At 39.2% G+C, this 17,879-nt stretch overlaps 1 pseudogene; it reads left to right on the plus strand.

The window, feature by feature from the left end:
- Positions 1-1,855: 1,855 nt before the first annotated feature.
- Positions 1,856-7,677, plus strand: LOC121100220 (annotated as a pseudogene).
- Positions 7,678-17,879: the final 10,202 nt, after the last annotated feature.

Below are 17,879 nucleotides of genomic sequence, written 5' to 3' on the forward strand. Positions count from 1 at the left end.
GTGGTACTTTATTTTTGAGTGATCACTGAGAACTTCATACAGTTTCCTAACCTTGGATTACTCTCTGACATGTCCTTATAGAAAAATCAGACTCAAATCCTTTTTCTATCTCAAGTGGGTATGGATATTCAAACCTGTCCCAACAGTGAGGCAGTTGACAAGTCTGCTCTACAGCACTCATACAATGGAGGAAGATTTACCTACTTTACTTGCTAACCTATATCTGCATAGGGAATACGGTTTCTATTTGATAACATCAGACAAGTTTAAAAAAAACCTTTTTGGAAAAAGATGTTTTAAGAGAAAAAAAAAAGGAGGAAAGAGAGGGAGAGATTTGAAACCAAAAATCAGTTCTTTATTGTGACTATATTGAAAATTTTGTTTTCCCACAAATTAAGAATTAAAATAACCCAAATGTGAAATGAATTGAAAAAATAAAAACCGTGTTACAGGCTGATCCTAACTTCCAGGTGTGTAACAGAACAAAACATTACAGATATGCCAAACTAATTGTGCAGTAGAAGTAAAATAACCCTCCCTGTATGTTGCCAAGAGTGGCAATAGCTGGGATACTGGCTTGAGGTTAGATGTTGCAGGAAGCTTTGGATGCTCATTTAGTGGGTTAATTCTGAGGGTAGAACAGTTCTTCTCTTACCACCTTTGTTAGTTGGTAAGGGAAGAATTGGTTATCTTCTGAAACCATTTGTTTGATCTGTTGAATAGGGGTGAGGGAGAGCTAAAATTTTCGCCTTTTAAAAATTATGAGATTTAGCTAATTGGTGGAGAAATTATCTTTTTAATATCCAGGTGGGCAAGCACTCATATTGATTTCTATAAAATGAATTTTGAAATAGGTTTCTGACAATTTGTTCATTACTCCTGCATGACAGTAATTTCTAAATGACATTTTGCTCCTATTAGGACAAGAATTGATTGCAAAATTTTTAAATAGTAGCTTTTTATGGTACAGTTTACAGAACAAATGTGAAAGGAAACACCTTAATTAGGCACCTGTGAAATAAAATGGCCCACACTTACACTATGCGGAATCCTCAATGAAAGTTCAGCAGAGAGAATTTTTGATTGCTGTAGTTGAGTGTAACAGCAGAGCCAGATCACCAGCTGCCTGTGGAATCTGTAATAAAACAGGCAGGAGCTGCTTCAAAGAGAATTGATGCCATTACCTTCACCTATATTCTGTTGGCATTCTCTGAATTACCTCCTGACCCTCTCTGTCTTCACCGTTCTCCTGTGCATAGCCCTTGTATAACAAATAGTCATTTATTCATGCCTTTATGTATAAGGACTTTTGCTTGGAATTGTAACAGTATCTTTTCCAGCTAAAAAAAAATGAATGTGGATATGAGGAAAGGAGAAAGGAAATCAGGAACTAAATGTTTTTCTTCCCCTGTAATTTCTGTTTTATACAAGGAGAATTTACAGTGTAGGAAGGAATATGAAAATATTACATATTTTTTGCTACTTTTCTCTGACAGGCAAGTCATTTGCTGCAGGTGACTAGAGGTGTAGAGATTATTTGATTAGAAGCAGCTGATAATATGAACATGAATGATTAGGACAGTTAGTGACCAAAAGAATTCATTTTCCCACCATGAAAAAGTTAGGTAAGAAAGATCTTTGACATTATCTTGTGTTACTAAAATACATTATCATTCTTGCTTGGTATTTATCATTTATTTTTTCATTCATTTATTCACTCTATAAATATTTATTTTGCCCCTACTAAGGGCCAGCTCTGTATGTGGCACTGGAGGTAGAGTAATAAATCAGTCAGACATGGAGCTTACAGATATTGAAAATTACTTTAATAATGAATTATAATGGTGATGGAATTTTGAGGGAGAAGTACAGGGTGCTGTGTGAATCTGATACAGATAAGGATGATCAAATTTAGTCTGGAGGGGCACCTGGGTGGCTCAGTCAGTTAAGCATCTGCCTTTGGCTCGGGTTATGATCCTGTGGTCCTGGGATGGAGCTCCATGTTGGGCTCCCTGCTCATTGGGGAGCCTGCTTCTTCCTCTCCCTCTGCCCCTCCCTGTGCTCATGCTTGCTCGTGCTCACACAGGCGCGCTCTCTCTCTCTCAAATAAAATCTTTTAAGAAAAAGATTATAGTCTTTTATATATATATAAAATCCTCCAAATCCCTTCTTCAATCATTTATCGACCACACAGTATTTACCACTATTAGAGATTTAACACACAAAAATGTAACATTTTTGTATATCTTTACATGAAAACATTTACAAAAATGCATACTGTTTTCCTAATCAATATTAGATTTTGTGGCTTGTATATATTGATTTATATATGGTTGGTTCAGTATTTTAACTACTATGTAATATTTCGTATTTTAACTACTATGTAATATTTCACTGAATGAATATAATTCAGTTTAGTGATACTCTTGAGGCTGTTTCTGATTTTTAATTATAAGGAATAGTTGCTTCAAGAATACCCTTATACAGATATTTTTTGGTCACATGCAAGAGAGCTAATGGGGCAGAACTAATATTTGAAGAGTTACTAATTTACGATTTCCAGATCAGCCAAAATTCAAGAGGTTTATGGACCTCAGAGCCCAGGTTGATAGAATAGACATCATTTGGAACATTTTTAGTATCATGGCCATTGAACAAGAGCTCTGGAAGGCTTCACACAGTTGAATGCTCTGGCCTAAAAGTAATACTCGGCACTTCCTCTCAGAACTATTAGGTAGACCTAGTCATATGACCTCGCTCAACCACAAAGCGAAGTATAATCCTAGTCTAGCATGTGCCAGGAGAGGAGAGAGAGGATTTTTGGTAATCAACATTAATCATTACCATAAGCTCAAGCCATATCTCTATTAAAACCACCAAATCCAAAAGCAAACAGTTTAATTTCTATTTGACATATCTTGTCAGGATTGATAATAACCGCAAATAAGTGACATTTATTTATTAAGTACCTGCCGTAATCCCAACTCTGGGCTTTCTTCTCCCTATTTAATTAAATGTTCTCAGCAATCCTAGGAGGAAGGTAGTAGTATTCTTCCCGCTTTGCAAATGAGGAAACTGCTCTCATAAATGAGAAAGAATGCTCAATGAATAACTAGGTCGTAGAGCTAGGAGTGCTTGGTTGTAAACTTCAGATCCATCTTGGACTCTTCCCTCTAAGTAGTCTGCCTGAGTGAGTCCTCAAAGCCTCTGCTTTGGTCACCTTCTTGTCTAATGGAACCAGCAATGAAGGCCTTCCTCTGCCTTTCCTCTCTGTTTAAAGCCACTAGACTACTCTCCAGACCAGAGTTTAGCAACATTACGCTCCCACAGTAAGCATTCAAAGCACCTCAGCTTTCTAGTCCAGAGATGAAACAGCTGTTCTCTCCAAATGGCTTATACTGAAATGTAAATGAACAAGGACGTTAAAAAAAAGAAAAAGAAAAAGAAAATAGATTTAAGTTCTTGCCTTTTAAAATTTTTATCATTTCCCATCCAAGCTTACTGTTTTTGTTTAATCTTGCCATTCCTTTTCTTCTTCCTTGTATGCTCTTTTTCTTAGGGATATGCAAACTTTATTAGTCAGCTCCTCTTTCAAGCTCTGTATGCTTTTGTGTTTGAGAATTGGGAATCAGGTACTTTTACTGTTAGCCTCAGGGTGGATCTGAGCAGGAGGAAGCTTTATGAATAATCAAGGTTGACATCTCCAACGTTGTTCCTTCATTATAAATATTGTTAAAGGAGCTGTGACCACCATGGGCTCCCACTGAACAGAGTGTGCAGGGGGAGGCAGAGACAGCCTTTGATTTCAGCTCTTTTCTGGTTATCACTTCACTGATGACCCTGGAGTTGACAGGTCTCTTACATTTGGCTGGCTGTCTTTTTTTTTTTTCCCAGAAAGTTTCTCTTCAATTAGCATAAGTGTTTGGTCTGCAGGAAGCTGCCTGGGTTCATCTCACCAACTCCAAAGGCTAAGAACCATAGTTAATATTAGTGCTTGTGAGTTGCCTTAGCCTGAATCCCTAATGAATGCTGAGCTGCTTTGTGACTTTAACCATTTTAGTTCCATTTGGATTATTATACCATCATGATCTTTTTTAGGAGGAAAACAAATTATAGTGCCCAAGGTCTTTGACCCTTCTCCCTACCTCCTGAGAAAGCTTAGGCTCCACAAATGTCTGAAAAGACACAAGTATTCAATCCATATCTCTACTAAGGTGCTCTCTCCCACTGGTGCCCTGTTAATGCCCAGTTATTATATGTCTGTATTAATAATATATATGTGTACATATATATATAATTAGCCATCCATGTTTTAGATTATTCATGTTGTCTTGACAGTGTGTTCATTTTCAAAATGGAGATGTGTGAACTTGAATTTATATCACACAAGTAAAACTTTGTAAATTTCCTCCCCAGCTCCATTACCTTCTATCCACTCCCAGTAGATTCACCAAAGAGTATTTATAGAACCTATTATATACTAAGAAATGATACGGACTTCGCCTCCTGTCTCAGTAGCCTTGTGAGGAAGGTGATATTGCTGTTCTGATTTCCTTGGAAGATTCAGACACCTTGACTTAGGGAGTGATGGGACTTGCTCAAAATTATACAATGAGGCATGGTTTGAAGCAGGGCCTCTACTTCAAAGCCTCTACTCTTCGCCTACTTCAGGTTTATTAGTAATATTTGCCATTCATTCATTCTGCCAACATTATTGAAATTTGTTTATGTCAGGCACCAGGGATTACTAAGACAACTAAAGCAGAGTTCTTAGGAGCTCAAATTCTGGTGAGGGAGAAAGCTCAGTTAACTGGCAGTAAGGGATACTAAATTACTGAGATATTTAACAGTGCAGGGGTTGAAATAGGGAACTCTGAGGGCATGGAAGAGAGCTGTTTCAACTTATTCTCAGGTCCTCAGGAAAGCCTTCTCGGAGGTAGTGGGAACGAGTGTGAAGCAGTTCTCAGTAAAAAGTTGATGACCTTTCTTGGGTGGTGGCGAGAACAGAGAGTGTGCCATGAAGCCCTTGGGCACATTGTGAGAGTACAGGGTGGTAGGACCCTGCCTTCCTATCCTCAAATGCCACAGTCCCCCCTCTATTACATGCAAATCTTTGCATCTAATCATGTTGTTGCCAAGTCCCACTGCTGGTACTTTGTGTCTCAGCTGAATAAGCTGAAGAAGTCTTAAGGGGAAATTATCTACTGTGGACAGGTGTTCAAGAAATCCTCCTTGTGGGTGAATAACTTTGGCACTTGACTGCGCTATGACCCCCCCGCCCAGCAGCACCCACAGCACTTACCAGGAGTACCGGGACCTGACAGCTCCAAGCACTGTCACGTAGTGTTGCCAAGACATGGGTGCCTGGCACCATGCCCAGGCCCACTTGATCCAGATCCTGAAGGTGGAGGAGATTTCAGCCAGCCAGTGCTGCTGACTGACTGGCAGTCGAACAGTTTGATGATTCCAAGATCAAGTTCCCACTGCCCCACCAGGTCTTATATCACCAGCACAAGCCACGCTTCACCACCAGGAGACCCAACACCTTCTTTTAGTGCAGAGCCTCCCTGTCCTCAGGTCTGCCCAAATAAACTTCTTGGGGAAAACCAAAAAAAAAAAAAAAAATGCTGAGAGCTGCTCTTATGTAGAGGGAAGGCAGAGGAAGATATGCCTTTCTTTTCAAGGCCCTTTTAAAACACTTCAGATACTTTTGAGTAAGCCCCCCAGAAAGTTTGATGTATGTATGTACATATGTTGCTTGGGATTCAAAAAGCCACATTCCCATATGTAAAAATGCAGTCTTGTTTTGTAGGATGTGGGCATAGGGAAGACCACAGGAATAGCAGGTTTGAAGAGGAAATTCATGAGTTCAGTTTTGGATGTGTTGAATTGAGATGTTTGTAGGAAGTTCAGGTGAAGGTACACAAGCATTTGGCTGAGGAGGGGTCATCGCAGTTCAAGAAAGAAACCAGACTGGAGATGTAAATTTAGGAATTGTCATCATTCCGGAAGGCAGTGAAATCAGCATGCAAGCGGAGAGATGAGAAGGTCAAAGTTTGAATCCTGAAAAATATCAGTGATTAAAGGACAAGCAGAGAGAAGTTACTCTCAAAGGAGATTAAGAAGGAGTCCCCAAAGAGGAAGGAAGAAAATAAAGGGAGTGTGTTGTCAGAAAACCCTAGGGAACAGAACATTTCAAGAGGGAGGGCTTAATACGTCTAACATTGGTGTCAGGCATATAATTTTCGCTGACACATTCCATTGGATTTGGCATCAGGGAAGCACTGATAGCCTTTCTGAGAGCAATTTCAGTGGTTTGTGTGTCAGACTATCAACTGTAGGAGTGGGGGAGTGAATAGAAGGGTAGGATTGAAGATCACCTTTTATGAGTTGGCCTTTGAACAATGGCAGAGCACTTTTTCTGTTGGTTTCTCCGAAGAAAAGGAGAGTTGTAGGAGAGTGGCTGGAGAGGGATGCAGTGTTGAGGGAGGAGATTTTAAGGTGGGAGAAGGCATTAGGATGCTGATTTGGTGTATCTGGCATTAGGGAGGAGGCAACCAGTTGAGCAAGTCTCCAAGGTGGGGGTGGGGTGGTGGAGTCCAGGGCAGAGGTGGATTAGCCTAAGCAAGAGAAGGAATCCTCTTCCTTTTTCACAGGGAGGACTGAAGAATGACTCAAGACTAGGGTGGATAGTAGGAATCAAGACCCCAGGATAATTTTCTGAGTGTTAACCATGTGCCAGCACTGTGCCGTTCATATACGTGAAGGAACTGTTGTAATCCCCATTCTACAAGTGGGGAAAGGGAGGCTCAAAGAAGTACAGTTAATGTCCCAAAGCCACAGCTGGGATTTACAGGCAGTTTAGCTCCAGAGCCTGCTCTCTGACTACGTGATCTACTATACAAGGGAGACAGGGCTAGTGGCTCAGGCAAGAATTAGGAAGCAAAAACAAACAAACAAAAAACCCCCAACAACCAAGCTTCAGGAAGTAGTGTCAGTAGGTCTGACTTGGGTTTCCTTTATTGCCCTGGTTTGTCCCTCCCCAAGCTGGCTATCTCTTCCTACTCAATGAAAATTCACTATGGTCTTTGGAGGTCAAATAATGTCTATATTTTGAAGGTGTGAATATTTAACCCGTCTTCATCCACTATCTATATTCATCATCTCAGAGTGATTTTGTATAGTAGTCAATGTTTTTCAAACTAGAATTTCCATAAAAATTTTAGGGGTTCTCTGCTTTTTCTATAGGAATTTACATTTTTTGTTTTTGAGAAAATCTTACAAAATATTAATATAAATATACTTTGAGTTGCTGAGATGACCATTTTGTGATTAGCTCTTGTCCCACATCTTCAGAACCCATATTGCATTTTGTATTTATGTTTGGGTTGGCACCAAGAATCCGCGTATGTTTCTTGATTTGGGCACATGAGAAAAGATCAGAAGCTTAAGATGTAAATAATATATCCATACCAAGTGAAAGGCAAATGGCCTTACTTAGCAAATATTTTGTACTTGGTGCTATGGAGAAAACAGATGCAGGAAGAATCTAGAATATCAGTCATGCTTTCGGGAGATCACATTCTATTTGAGAAAATTAGACTGTCATAAATGAAACCATTTGATATGTTTTTAGGGCAAAAGTGGGTGAGGTAAAAATGTGGCAAAAATATGAAGGAAAAAAAAAGAAAAAAATTTTTCTGCCTCAGAGCCCAGCTTAGCACTGCTAGCCCTGATCAACATGAATGGCCCATTATGGCCATACAACAGTGTTCTGATTCCTTGCCCATACTGGGGAGCTGGAGAGTCAAGGCACTATAGCCATTCTTCACCCTGTTCTTCCTTGCCCTTCATTATCCAGTGGGGTGGCAAATGCTGCTAGCTTGAACCCCTTTGGAAAAAGATAGAAAACTGTCTTCTGCTGAGAAGTATTTACTAAATATGCATTAAAGCTCTAGCTGTTGTGAATGCAAAAAAAAATTCATATGTTTTCTTGTTAAGTGTGCCTTAGTGAACACATTCCTTTCCCATGACCATACCCAGTGCTGGAGTACACAGGAAACAAAAATGAACAGAATTATTTAAGGGAGGTAGGGCAAGAAGAATGATATCTTGCCCCATCAGCAGAGATTTTAGAAAGAAAGAATTTAATGAAAGAATTTAAAGAATTTCTTTAGAAAGAAAAAAAGTGGCTTAGTCTTGAAGACAAATGATACATTCTATTCCATTCAAAATCCACTACCTACTTCATCACCAAATTGAATATTGATACCAGTATGTCAGTTGAGCATGTAGGAGTAGACTAGAGGGTGATTGGGTCTGTAGTCCCAGCTATATTCTTATCTCAGAAGAGGTGAAGAGAAGAAGGTGATAACTGAAACTCAAGTAGTGGGGGAAAAGAGTAAAGAGCATCAGTTGGGCTACTAAGAACAGTCATGCTATCTTGTCTTCTTATGTGCCTGACGGATGTCTCTGAATCTAAGCAGAACAGCAACTCCTCCTCCCTTAGAGGGATCAGGGCTGGTAAGTTGGGCAGAGGAGAGTTTGGTGGGAAAAAGGGGCTGCAGAGTCCCCGTCTCTGATGAATCTGAGGGGGCACCAACATGTATGTGTTGTCATTATAGGATCAAAGGGTATGTTAGAGTTAGCACCAGTGCAAGATTCTTCGTAGTGCAGATTGTGTTGCTCAGCTTTTCAAGAACAGAACTCAGTTCATTTTCCCAGAATGGATGGCACAGCTCTCCACACCAGGCACACTCTCCATTATGTTTGTACACTCAGGAGATTATATTACAGGTTAGAAAGTTGCTAGATGAGTCCCAAGTTTGAGTAGAAGAATTGAATGTTCTTGCACAATAACTTGATGAAGTGTCTTTCTCCAGTCTAGGGATAGGTCTGTCATAGGAATCAATATCAGTTATCTAAAATTAGAGGACAGTTGTGGACAGTAATTTTACTGTAAACTAGAAGATTTTATTATTTTATTTCTTCTTTTCATTGACACATACTTGATAAAACTTTGTATTAGTTTAGGTGTACAATATAACGATTCAATATTTGTATATATTGCAAAAAGATCACAATATGCCTAGTTAATATCTGTCACTGCACATAATTACAATTTTTGTTTCTCTTGTGATGAGAGCTTTTAAGATCTACTCTCTTAGACTACGGACTCTGGGAAACAAACTGAGGACTTCAGAGGGGAGGGGGGGGGATTGGGGTAGGCCGTATTGCATGGACCACTGGGTGTTATACGCAAACAATGAATCATGGAACACTACATCAAAAACTAGGGATGTACTGTATGGTGACTAACATAATAAAAATATTTTTATTAAAAAAATTTAAAAAAATAAAATTTTTTAATTAGGAAAAAAAAGATCTCTCTTAGATCATATGTTGTAGTTTGTCGATCATCTGACAATAGTTATTGGATTGATGCATTGCAGAGAACATTTTGGGGATGCACTTCAGTTTTATGTTACAAGTCATCTCTGGATGTGGGTAATGTTCTAGGATGACTTATATCAATGGTCAGTGCACAAAATTTATGGTGACGTTTATTTATTTATTTTAAGTTTTTTTTTTTTTTGACAGAGATAGAGCACACAAAGAGGGGGAACGGCAGAGGGAGAGGGAGAAGCAGACTCCCCACTGAGCAGGGAGCCCAACTTGGGGCTCAATTCCAGGATCCCAAGATCATGACCTGAGCCAAAAGCAAACACTTAACCGACTGAGCCACCCAGGTGCCCCTATGTTGACTTTTTACTAATTTCAGTTTAGAGTAATATCTTCTTTCCTGGTCTCATAATTCTGGGTGTACCCTATACTTGGAGCTTGACAGTTCAATATACCGAGCACAGATTAGAGCCCAATAGAAGAAAGACAATGAATAAACCTTGCCAAGTTCCGCTGTCTTAGTGAGGTAGAAAAACCCCCTATTTTATACCGTATGAAATTGAGTTTAGGAGGGGTCAGGAACTACCTAGGAGCACATGGTTGGAAGTAGAGAATCTTAGAGTCCAACTTAGGCTTTCATCCAAAGGAAGCACTTGGGGAAATTCAAGATTTATCTCTTCTAATTAGAAGCATTCAATTGAAGCATTTCATACAGAAGGCAGGACTTCAGCTGAGTCCTGAAGAGAAGGTAGGAGTAGGGAAAGGAGAAAATTTTGATTTAATGAACAAGTCTGCATTGCCCTGGCTAATCCACTTCTTGGTTTTTATATTCAGTTCTGGCTACTGTACTTTTCAAAGAACGTGGACAAACTGGGGTATAGTTAAGGCTGTGGTTCCCAGCCTTTCATCTACCATGGATCACATGGTTGATCATATTCATAGGAACAAAACATTCACTTGGGTATTTTTAGTTTCTTCTCAGGCTTTAGCAAAAAATAAAGTAGAAGGTAAGTTATTCTAAATTCTGAATGCAGTTGCTATTGTAATTTACCTTTCTTTTCTTACTGATCACAAGTATGATGGTATTGCAAAATGATGGTTGAAATTCACTGATTTAGAGATCAGAACCCAGGATGGCGATGGGACCAAAATCATGTTTTATGAGGAATGATTCAAGGAACCAGGCATCTTTAGAAGAGAGTGTTCAGGACATGGTAGGGAATTTCAAATATTTGGAGGGCTATCATATAACGGAATTAGATTTGTCCCGTGAGACCCCAAGGGGTATAATTAGCATCATGCATTTAAACTACAGGACAAAGAAACCCTGACTCCAAATAAGGAAAACATTTCTAAGGTGATGTGATAAGGTGGAATGATCTCCCTCATTAGGTAGCGACCTCCCCATTGCTGGGACTGTTGGAGCAAGGGCTGGACAGCCATTTGTTGTGAATGTTGTTAAAGACACTTAGGCTCTGGACCAGATATGCTTTAAAACTCATTTCAACTCTGAAATTCTAAGATGAAAGAAAAAATTATAAATTATTGATTTCTCATTATGTATAAACACCAGAGTATTAATAACTTCTTTAATAGCCCATAAATCAAAGCTTTAAAATCTTTGACTCGTAGGAGTCCAGCCATGTACTTTCTCTTCAAAACTCAAAAGCTGGAAAGGTCCTGGCTTCTAAAGACATTACAATGTTGATTGTAGATTATTGATTGTGTTTGAAAAAATTATCCTTGAAAAGGAAAGTTTTTTAGGAGCCCTTACATTAGAATAAAGGAGTCCTTGACAATAAAGGGAACTTAAGAATAGAGGTGTCCTTGGAATTTGTCAAGAGTTTCTTTTCCCCCCAATTCCAGGCTTATGATAAATGATTATTAAAGTAAGGTAGTCATCTGTTTGCTGTCTATGGATTTAGAATATAAATGTCATGGGAATGTACAAATTTGCTTCCAGAAAGAGTATAGAGAAAGAAAAGTCCAAGTTGTTCGAAGTTGTCTTTCGCATGTGGCATTTCTGTTTAATGTAACATAGAACATTTGTATTGGACCCGCCATCGTTATTTTAAGTTACCTTTGGCTTTCAGTGATTTTAAGAACACAAAGTACTCTTAAATTCAGATATTATAATGGACATAATAGTAGTAAATTTTTATCATATGCATTTTTTCTATTAAGTAGGAAGCAGCAGTCTCTTTGCAATTACTCTAAGTCAATGAGATGTATAGGTAGTGAGGTTTTGCCATACCAAACCACATTTTGGTTAAATATTAGTTTTTCTTACCTAAAAAAATTTTTTGAAAAAGGAGCAAAGGGGAAGGTCACGGAGTGCTGATGGCTGATGACCATTGAGAAAATTGCTGAGCAGGGTAGATAGTGTAATGTTATAAGAGAAAGAGTTTGAAGAATAATTCTCATTTATTTCAGTCTTCCATTTCTGTATTCCCACCAGAGTATCTAGAGCACAGTAGGCATTCAACAAATATTTGGGGATGAATGACTTTTAGGAAAAGGAAATCTCTAAATTTCAGTTATTCCTTTTACTGAGAATTTGTCTTCATGACTGATTTAAAAGTGTAAATTTCAGTCATCATCTAGTTGTTAAATATTTAGGCTGCCAAATCATTTATTTGATTGATGCTTATACCTTTAGAATTGACTGAGTGCTTTGGCTCAGGTTAGACACAGCATGAGTCATGTGCTGCAGTTCTTGTCAGTCAGTGGTTGCATTTCCACACATAAACAGTTGACTTATGTTGTTCACATCAGGCACAGACATAAATCATGACAGTTCAATAATTGGTACTTGGACCTTTTCTGGTTGGAATGATTTCTTGACCATTCTGACATTGATGATACTGAACACTCAATGATTAAATAATACTGGCCAGCTGACTAGAGGAGTTTCCTACTCAGAGAAGATCTTAAAATACAGTGTAAAATAGAATTGGCCAGTGAATGGGATTCATCTAAGTGCAAATGCAATTCTAGACCACGGTGGAGAGAGACTCCACTGAGAGAAGCTGAGCAAAGTTGGAATAAAATAGGACACAAATAATGTATTTTTTAGGTTTCTAGTTGTAGGGGACAGACTTTAAGGTGGTCTCCACCTTCTGGCATTTATGCCTTTGTAAAATCCCCTCTTGTGTATGGGTAGGATTTGTGACATATTTCTAAGCAATAGAATATGGCAAAGGTGATGGGATATCACCTCTATGATGGCATTATGTTATGCAAGACTCTGTCTTGCTAGCAGACTTGCTAACAGAATTGCTCTAGAGTCTTCCTGTCTGTGCTAGCTTTGAAGAAGCAAAATTCCATGAATCCTCCAGCTGCAAGCATATAAATTCTGCCAACAACGTGAGTGAACCTGGAAGTGGATTCTTTCCCAGCTGAGCTTCCAGATGAGAATCCAGGCCTTGACCATAGCCTTGCAGGGGACCCTGGATTCCTGACCCACAGAACTGTGAGATAATAAGTGTGTCTTGTTTACCACTGTAAAGTTTCTGGTAATTTGTTACACGACATAGAAAATGCATATCCTAGTTGTTGTTCTTACCTAAAATCTTGATTATAGTGTTGGTATTCGGGATCTACACTCAGGAGTCAACTAGAAGATGCCATAATATGCTAACTCCCCAGATTTAGCTTACATAGATACTGAATATTGACTTGTCCCAAGGAAGAAAAAGAATAAAGAATAGACATGGAGCCCATATTCCTCTTGTCAAGTCTAATCAATTGTATGTTTGAATTTTAACTAGGACATTAGAGTTTAAAGAAAAAAGAAATATGATTGAATTCCCATACATGTGGTAAAATCTTTGATAGGAATTTATGGTCAGTGTGGTAGATATTCCTTCTTCCTTGCCCTTGGCTGGCTTCTCTGTGGGTGGAATATACTTCCCTGCCCCACTGATGTTGGGCGTAGCTGTATCAATTGCTTTGGCCACGGGCACCTGGGTGGCTCAGTTTGTTGAGCATCTGACTCTTGATTTCAGCTCAGGTTATGATCACCAAGTTGTGGGATCAAGCCCATTGTTGGGTTCCACACTCAGCAGGGAGTCTGTGTGAGATTCTTTCTCCTTCTCCCTTTGCTCCTCCTCCTCCAAATAAATAAATACATCTTTAAAAAATTAAAAAAAATATGGGGCGCCTGGGTGGCACAGCGGTTAAGCATCTGCCTTCGGCTCAGGGCGTGATCCCGGCGTTGTGGGATCGAGCCCCACATCAGGCTCTTCCGCTATGAGCCTGCTTCTTCCTCTCCCACTCCCCCTGCTTGTGTTCCCTCTCTCGCTGGCTGTCTCTATCTCTGTCGGATAAATAAATAAAATCTTTAAAAAAAAAAAATTAAAAAAAATAAATTGCTTTGGCCAGTGGAATATAGTAGAAGTGATAGCTTACCAGTGGTGAACTGAGACTTGAAAGGCTTGGTGAATGTCTGCCAGCAATTTTGGCTTCTTGAGAAAAGCACACCTAAGGTAGCCACTGCTTTTTAGCCTGGATTCCTGAATGAGAAACACCTGGAACACATCTGAATTTGACCTGCTTGAAACCAAACTGTCCTGGCCTGTCCAGAGATCTATCAATGAGAAGTAAATGTTTGTTGTTACAAGTGTCCAAGACTTGGGGATTGTTTGCTATAAAGGCCTATTGCAACAATTGGTGAATAATCAAAAGTTCAAAAGCTCATTCATATTAGATTTTAAATTAAGCTAGCACTGTTTTTATCCCTTACCACAGAAGTATGAGTAAAGTTGTTAATTGTTTTTCCAGCTCTTGTCCTATTGAATACTAGCATTGTTTTAGATATTTACTGGTGTTCTGTCAAACAAAGATTCTATATCATGGAGTTTAAGAGAAGACTGATAATGTTTATTAGCTCTAAAAAATTCTGCATTGAAGAAAGGATTCCTACTAAATATAATTTATTCCAATATTTCGAATCTTACTCGACCGTGGAACCTTTCTCACCCCCAGAACAACAGTTTGTACCTCTAGAACCAGTGAATACTTCTGTTCATGGTAACATGTGCTCACCTATTTGGCCTTGTCATATTGCAAGCAAGTGTTGTGCATTTTAAATGTGGAATGGAGCCCTCAAAACTTAAGGTTATTAGGCAGATACCACAGAGATCACTGATTAGTATATCTCTACATGAGATAACACAAAACCTGGGTAAGGGAGATGCCCAGATTAAGGCAGGTGATCGGGTCTTGTTTTTGCACAGTCCTGGATCTTCAGTTAAGTTTAAAAGGGTACTTTGGGGAATTTAAGATCATGGGGAATCAGTGCTACTTGTTCAAGTTGTAATGGATTTATTGGCATCCTGTGGATGATTGGTTCAAATATAATATGGAATGATTCCATGTTTGGTCCAAATTGGTCGGAAATTGCTGATTTGGAGGTCTGACATGTAAGTCTAAGGGATCGCTTGGTAGAAGTCCGGATGAAGTGTGTGCTCAGACCCATGGGGTTACCAGCATTTCCTTCTCTCACTGAATTTTCCAGTAGGCAGGAGGGGGGTGGAGATGAGCAGTCCTTCTGATTTATGACTTAACATGGGGATCTCAGCTGCTTTTAAATGCATTAAAAATGAATAAATATATTTCAACATGAAAACATTTTAAAACATTCCCTAAATACATTAAACCTCCAATTTGGCAATGAGAAGTGACTTCTTGTACTCCCTTAGGGCTATATCTTCAAACCACAGTTAATTCCTGATCTCATATCTGCCTCTTTAAGATACTCTGGTATTAAAGAGATTAAAATGGAGGTCACCGTTTAAATATATCCCTAGATTGAACACTCACAGTCACATAACCAAAACATAAAACTGCACCAATTTCCCCAAAATGCTGATTCTGACCCTTCAGTAAAACTTAAGTTTTCTTTATGTCTGCGGGACCTTGCAGCTTCCTAGCTAATCAGGTACAAGTAAGTTTATGACAAGTAATAAACAAGTAAGCTTATACATGAAAAATAATGTAAGTTTCTAATAACAAGTCACAATAGAAAACTATGTACTTATTCCCACATTATAAACTGAGTTGTAACTACTGAGAGTGGAAAACTTCTTAACCACCTTTTGCTTGAAGTCTCTGATCCTGAACAGTTTGTTTCTTTCAGTAAAATATTCGTATCAAGTAAGGTTCTCTGAATTTTCTTTTGACAGTCTCCTTTAATGGGAGTTCTGGTTATTTTAAGCATTTGGGTGCTGGGTCTGTGCTTTCAGATGGGAATGGTAAGGCCATTCTGAGGCAGGCGGGTGGCAGTGACTGGAAGAGCCAGGGGATAACCTCCTTAAAAAATGGTTTTGATGGAGGAATGAGATTAGCATATTAATTAAGGTCTTCATATCCAGTAATGATCTCATTTGCTTATAAAACAGATGACAACAACATTGGGAGAAATATCTTAAATCTTTTTTGGGGGAGTATTTTAGTGGAGTTTGGTAAAGTATAAGAATAGCTATTCCAGAGCTCTGGAAGCTAAAGCCAAATGTGTTTCCCATCACTGTGCTTGTTTTCATATGCTGATGCCCCTTGTTTGCTTGCTTTTTCTCATCCATGAAACAGGGAACTGTGACTGAGGACTGGTTATAATGTTTCTTGATAAACCTTCCTAAAGCAATGTGCTGTTGCAAGTAATGGGCTCCATTCATTATTAGCCCAGTTGATTTTCATTTACACTTGGCTCTAACAATTAGCTTGAGCAGGTGTGAAGGTGATGGAGGGGCTGGGACACCCAGAGGTCAGCCTCCACTGGATGTGATAAATTAACCATTATTACCAGCAGTGAAAGTGGTTCTTTACGCTTGTCAGCAACAAACAAAGGGACAACATATCTCACATAAACTCACTATTCAGAGCTGGGTTTGCTGAAGGATCACAGTTTCCTTCCAGGCCCTACAGACAGATGGGAAGGAGGAAAAGAACCCATATAAGTAGAGGTGAGGGTGCCTTGAAGGGATGACTTGGATGAAGGAGTGGCATATGGATGCCTCACCCTGGGTGGTTTTGCAGTGTTCACGCATTCCAATATAGAGTCCCCAGTAGTCTCTGTTGGTGATGGGGGATCCATCTGTGCATAAGGAATGCAAGGGGGTGAAGAGTGTACATGAGCAAACTGATACAGTTTTCGTAGGGTGTATAGATAGATGCATATTTCCATATACTAATCAATAGATATTTTTGAACAATATCTTATAATTGAGCACATTTATAGTCAATGAAAAGGAGTTAACCAGCATTCCTTTTCTCCATCTGTACCAGTTTTACAAGACTTCCACAGACTTAAAACTCAGAAAGAAGGTATAATAGTGTCCACAGAGGGCAATGCCACATCCTGTCTACTATACACCCAATGGATCTAAATGTCCTACTTCTAAAACAGGAAGTGTTTTCCCACTTAGTTACATCCTGGTATGGAAACTCACTGAACATACCCAGAGGTGAAACATTCAAATAAGGAAAGAAGTAATAGGTAATCACTATGCATATATTGAAATATATTAAAATCCCATAAATTGAAATATGTTGAAATCCCATAGATATAGTTTGTTTGGTTTGACAGTTTTGGGGGGACTGTTGTGGACTATGTCCCTTCATCCCAATTCATATGTTAAAGCCTTAATCCCCAATATAACAGTATTTGGAGATGGGGCCTGTAAGAAAATAATTAAGGAGGACAGCTCTCTACTTGTTACTTGGGATGATGCTCAGTTCATGAATTGCTTAATAAAGTCAATTATATCTTCAAAAAAAAAAAAAAAAAAGGAAGGTTAAATGTGGTCATAGGTTGGGGCTCTGACCCAATAGGATTAGTCTCCTTAGTAGGAGAGACATGACAACTCACTCAACTGTAGTCATGCATGGAAAGGGCATTTGGCCACACAGTGAAATGGCGTTGTTTAAAAGCAAGGAAGAGAGGCTCCTGGGTGGCTCAGTCGTTATGCGTCTGCCTTTGGCTTAGGGCATGATCCCGGAGTCCTGGGATCAAGCCCCACATCAGGCTCCTCCGCTGGGAGACTGCTTCTTCCTCTCCCACTCCTCCTGCCTGTGTTCCCTCTCTCGCTGGCTGTCTCTCTCTCTGTCAAATAAATAAATAAAATCTTAAAAAATAAAAATAAAAGCAAGGAAGAGAGCCTTTCCCAGAAACTGAATTGTTCGGCACCTTGATCATGGAATTCTAGCCTCCAGAAGTGTGAGAAAATGGTCTTACACAAGTGTTTTTTAAGCCACTCTGGTATTTTGTTATGGCAGCCTGAGCCGACTACTAGACTAAAAATCTTATTGGAACCTTGGAATACATAAGTGGACTTGTTGACCATGAGTTTTGTTTTAGAATGACTAGACAGCCTTCAGTGAGGAACCCTTGACATAATATGTATAAGTCTTTGCTCTTCGTTTGGTAAGACCAAATAGAATTTTCCAGACTCTGCCTCAGGGTGACTGGCTGCTAGGGT

The sequence above is a fragment of the Ursus maritimus genome, unplaced genomic scaffold, assembly GCF_017311325.1.
Source record: "Ursus maritimus isolate PB19 unplaced genomic scaffold, ASM1731132v1 scaffold_35, whole genome shotgun sequence".
Lineage (NCBI taxonomy): Eukaryota > Metazoa > Chordata > Mammalia > Carnivora > Ursidae > Ursus > Ursus maritimus.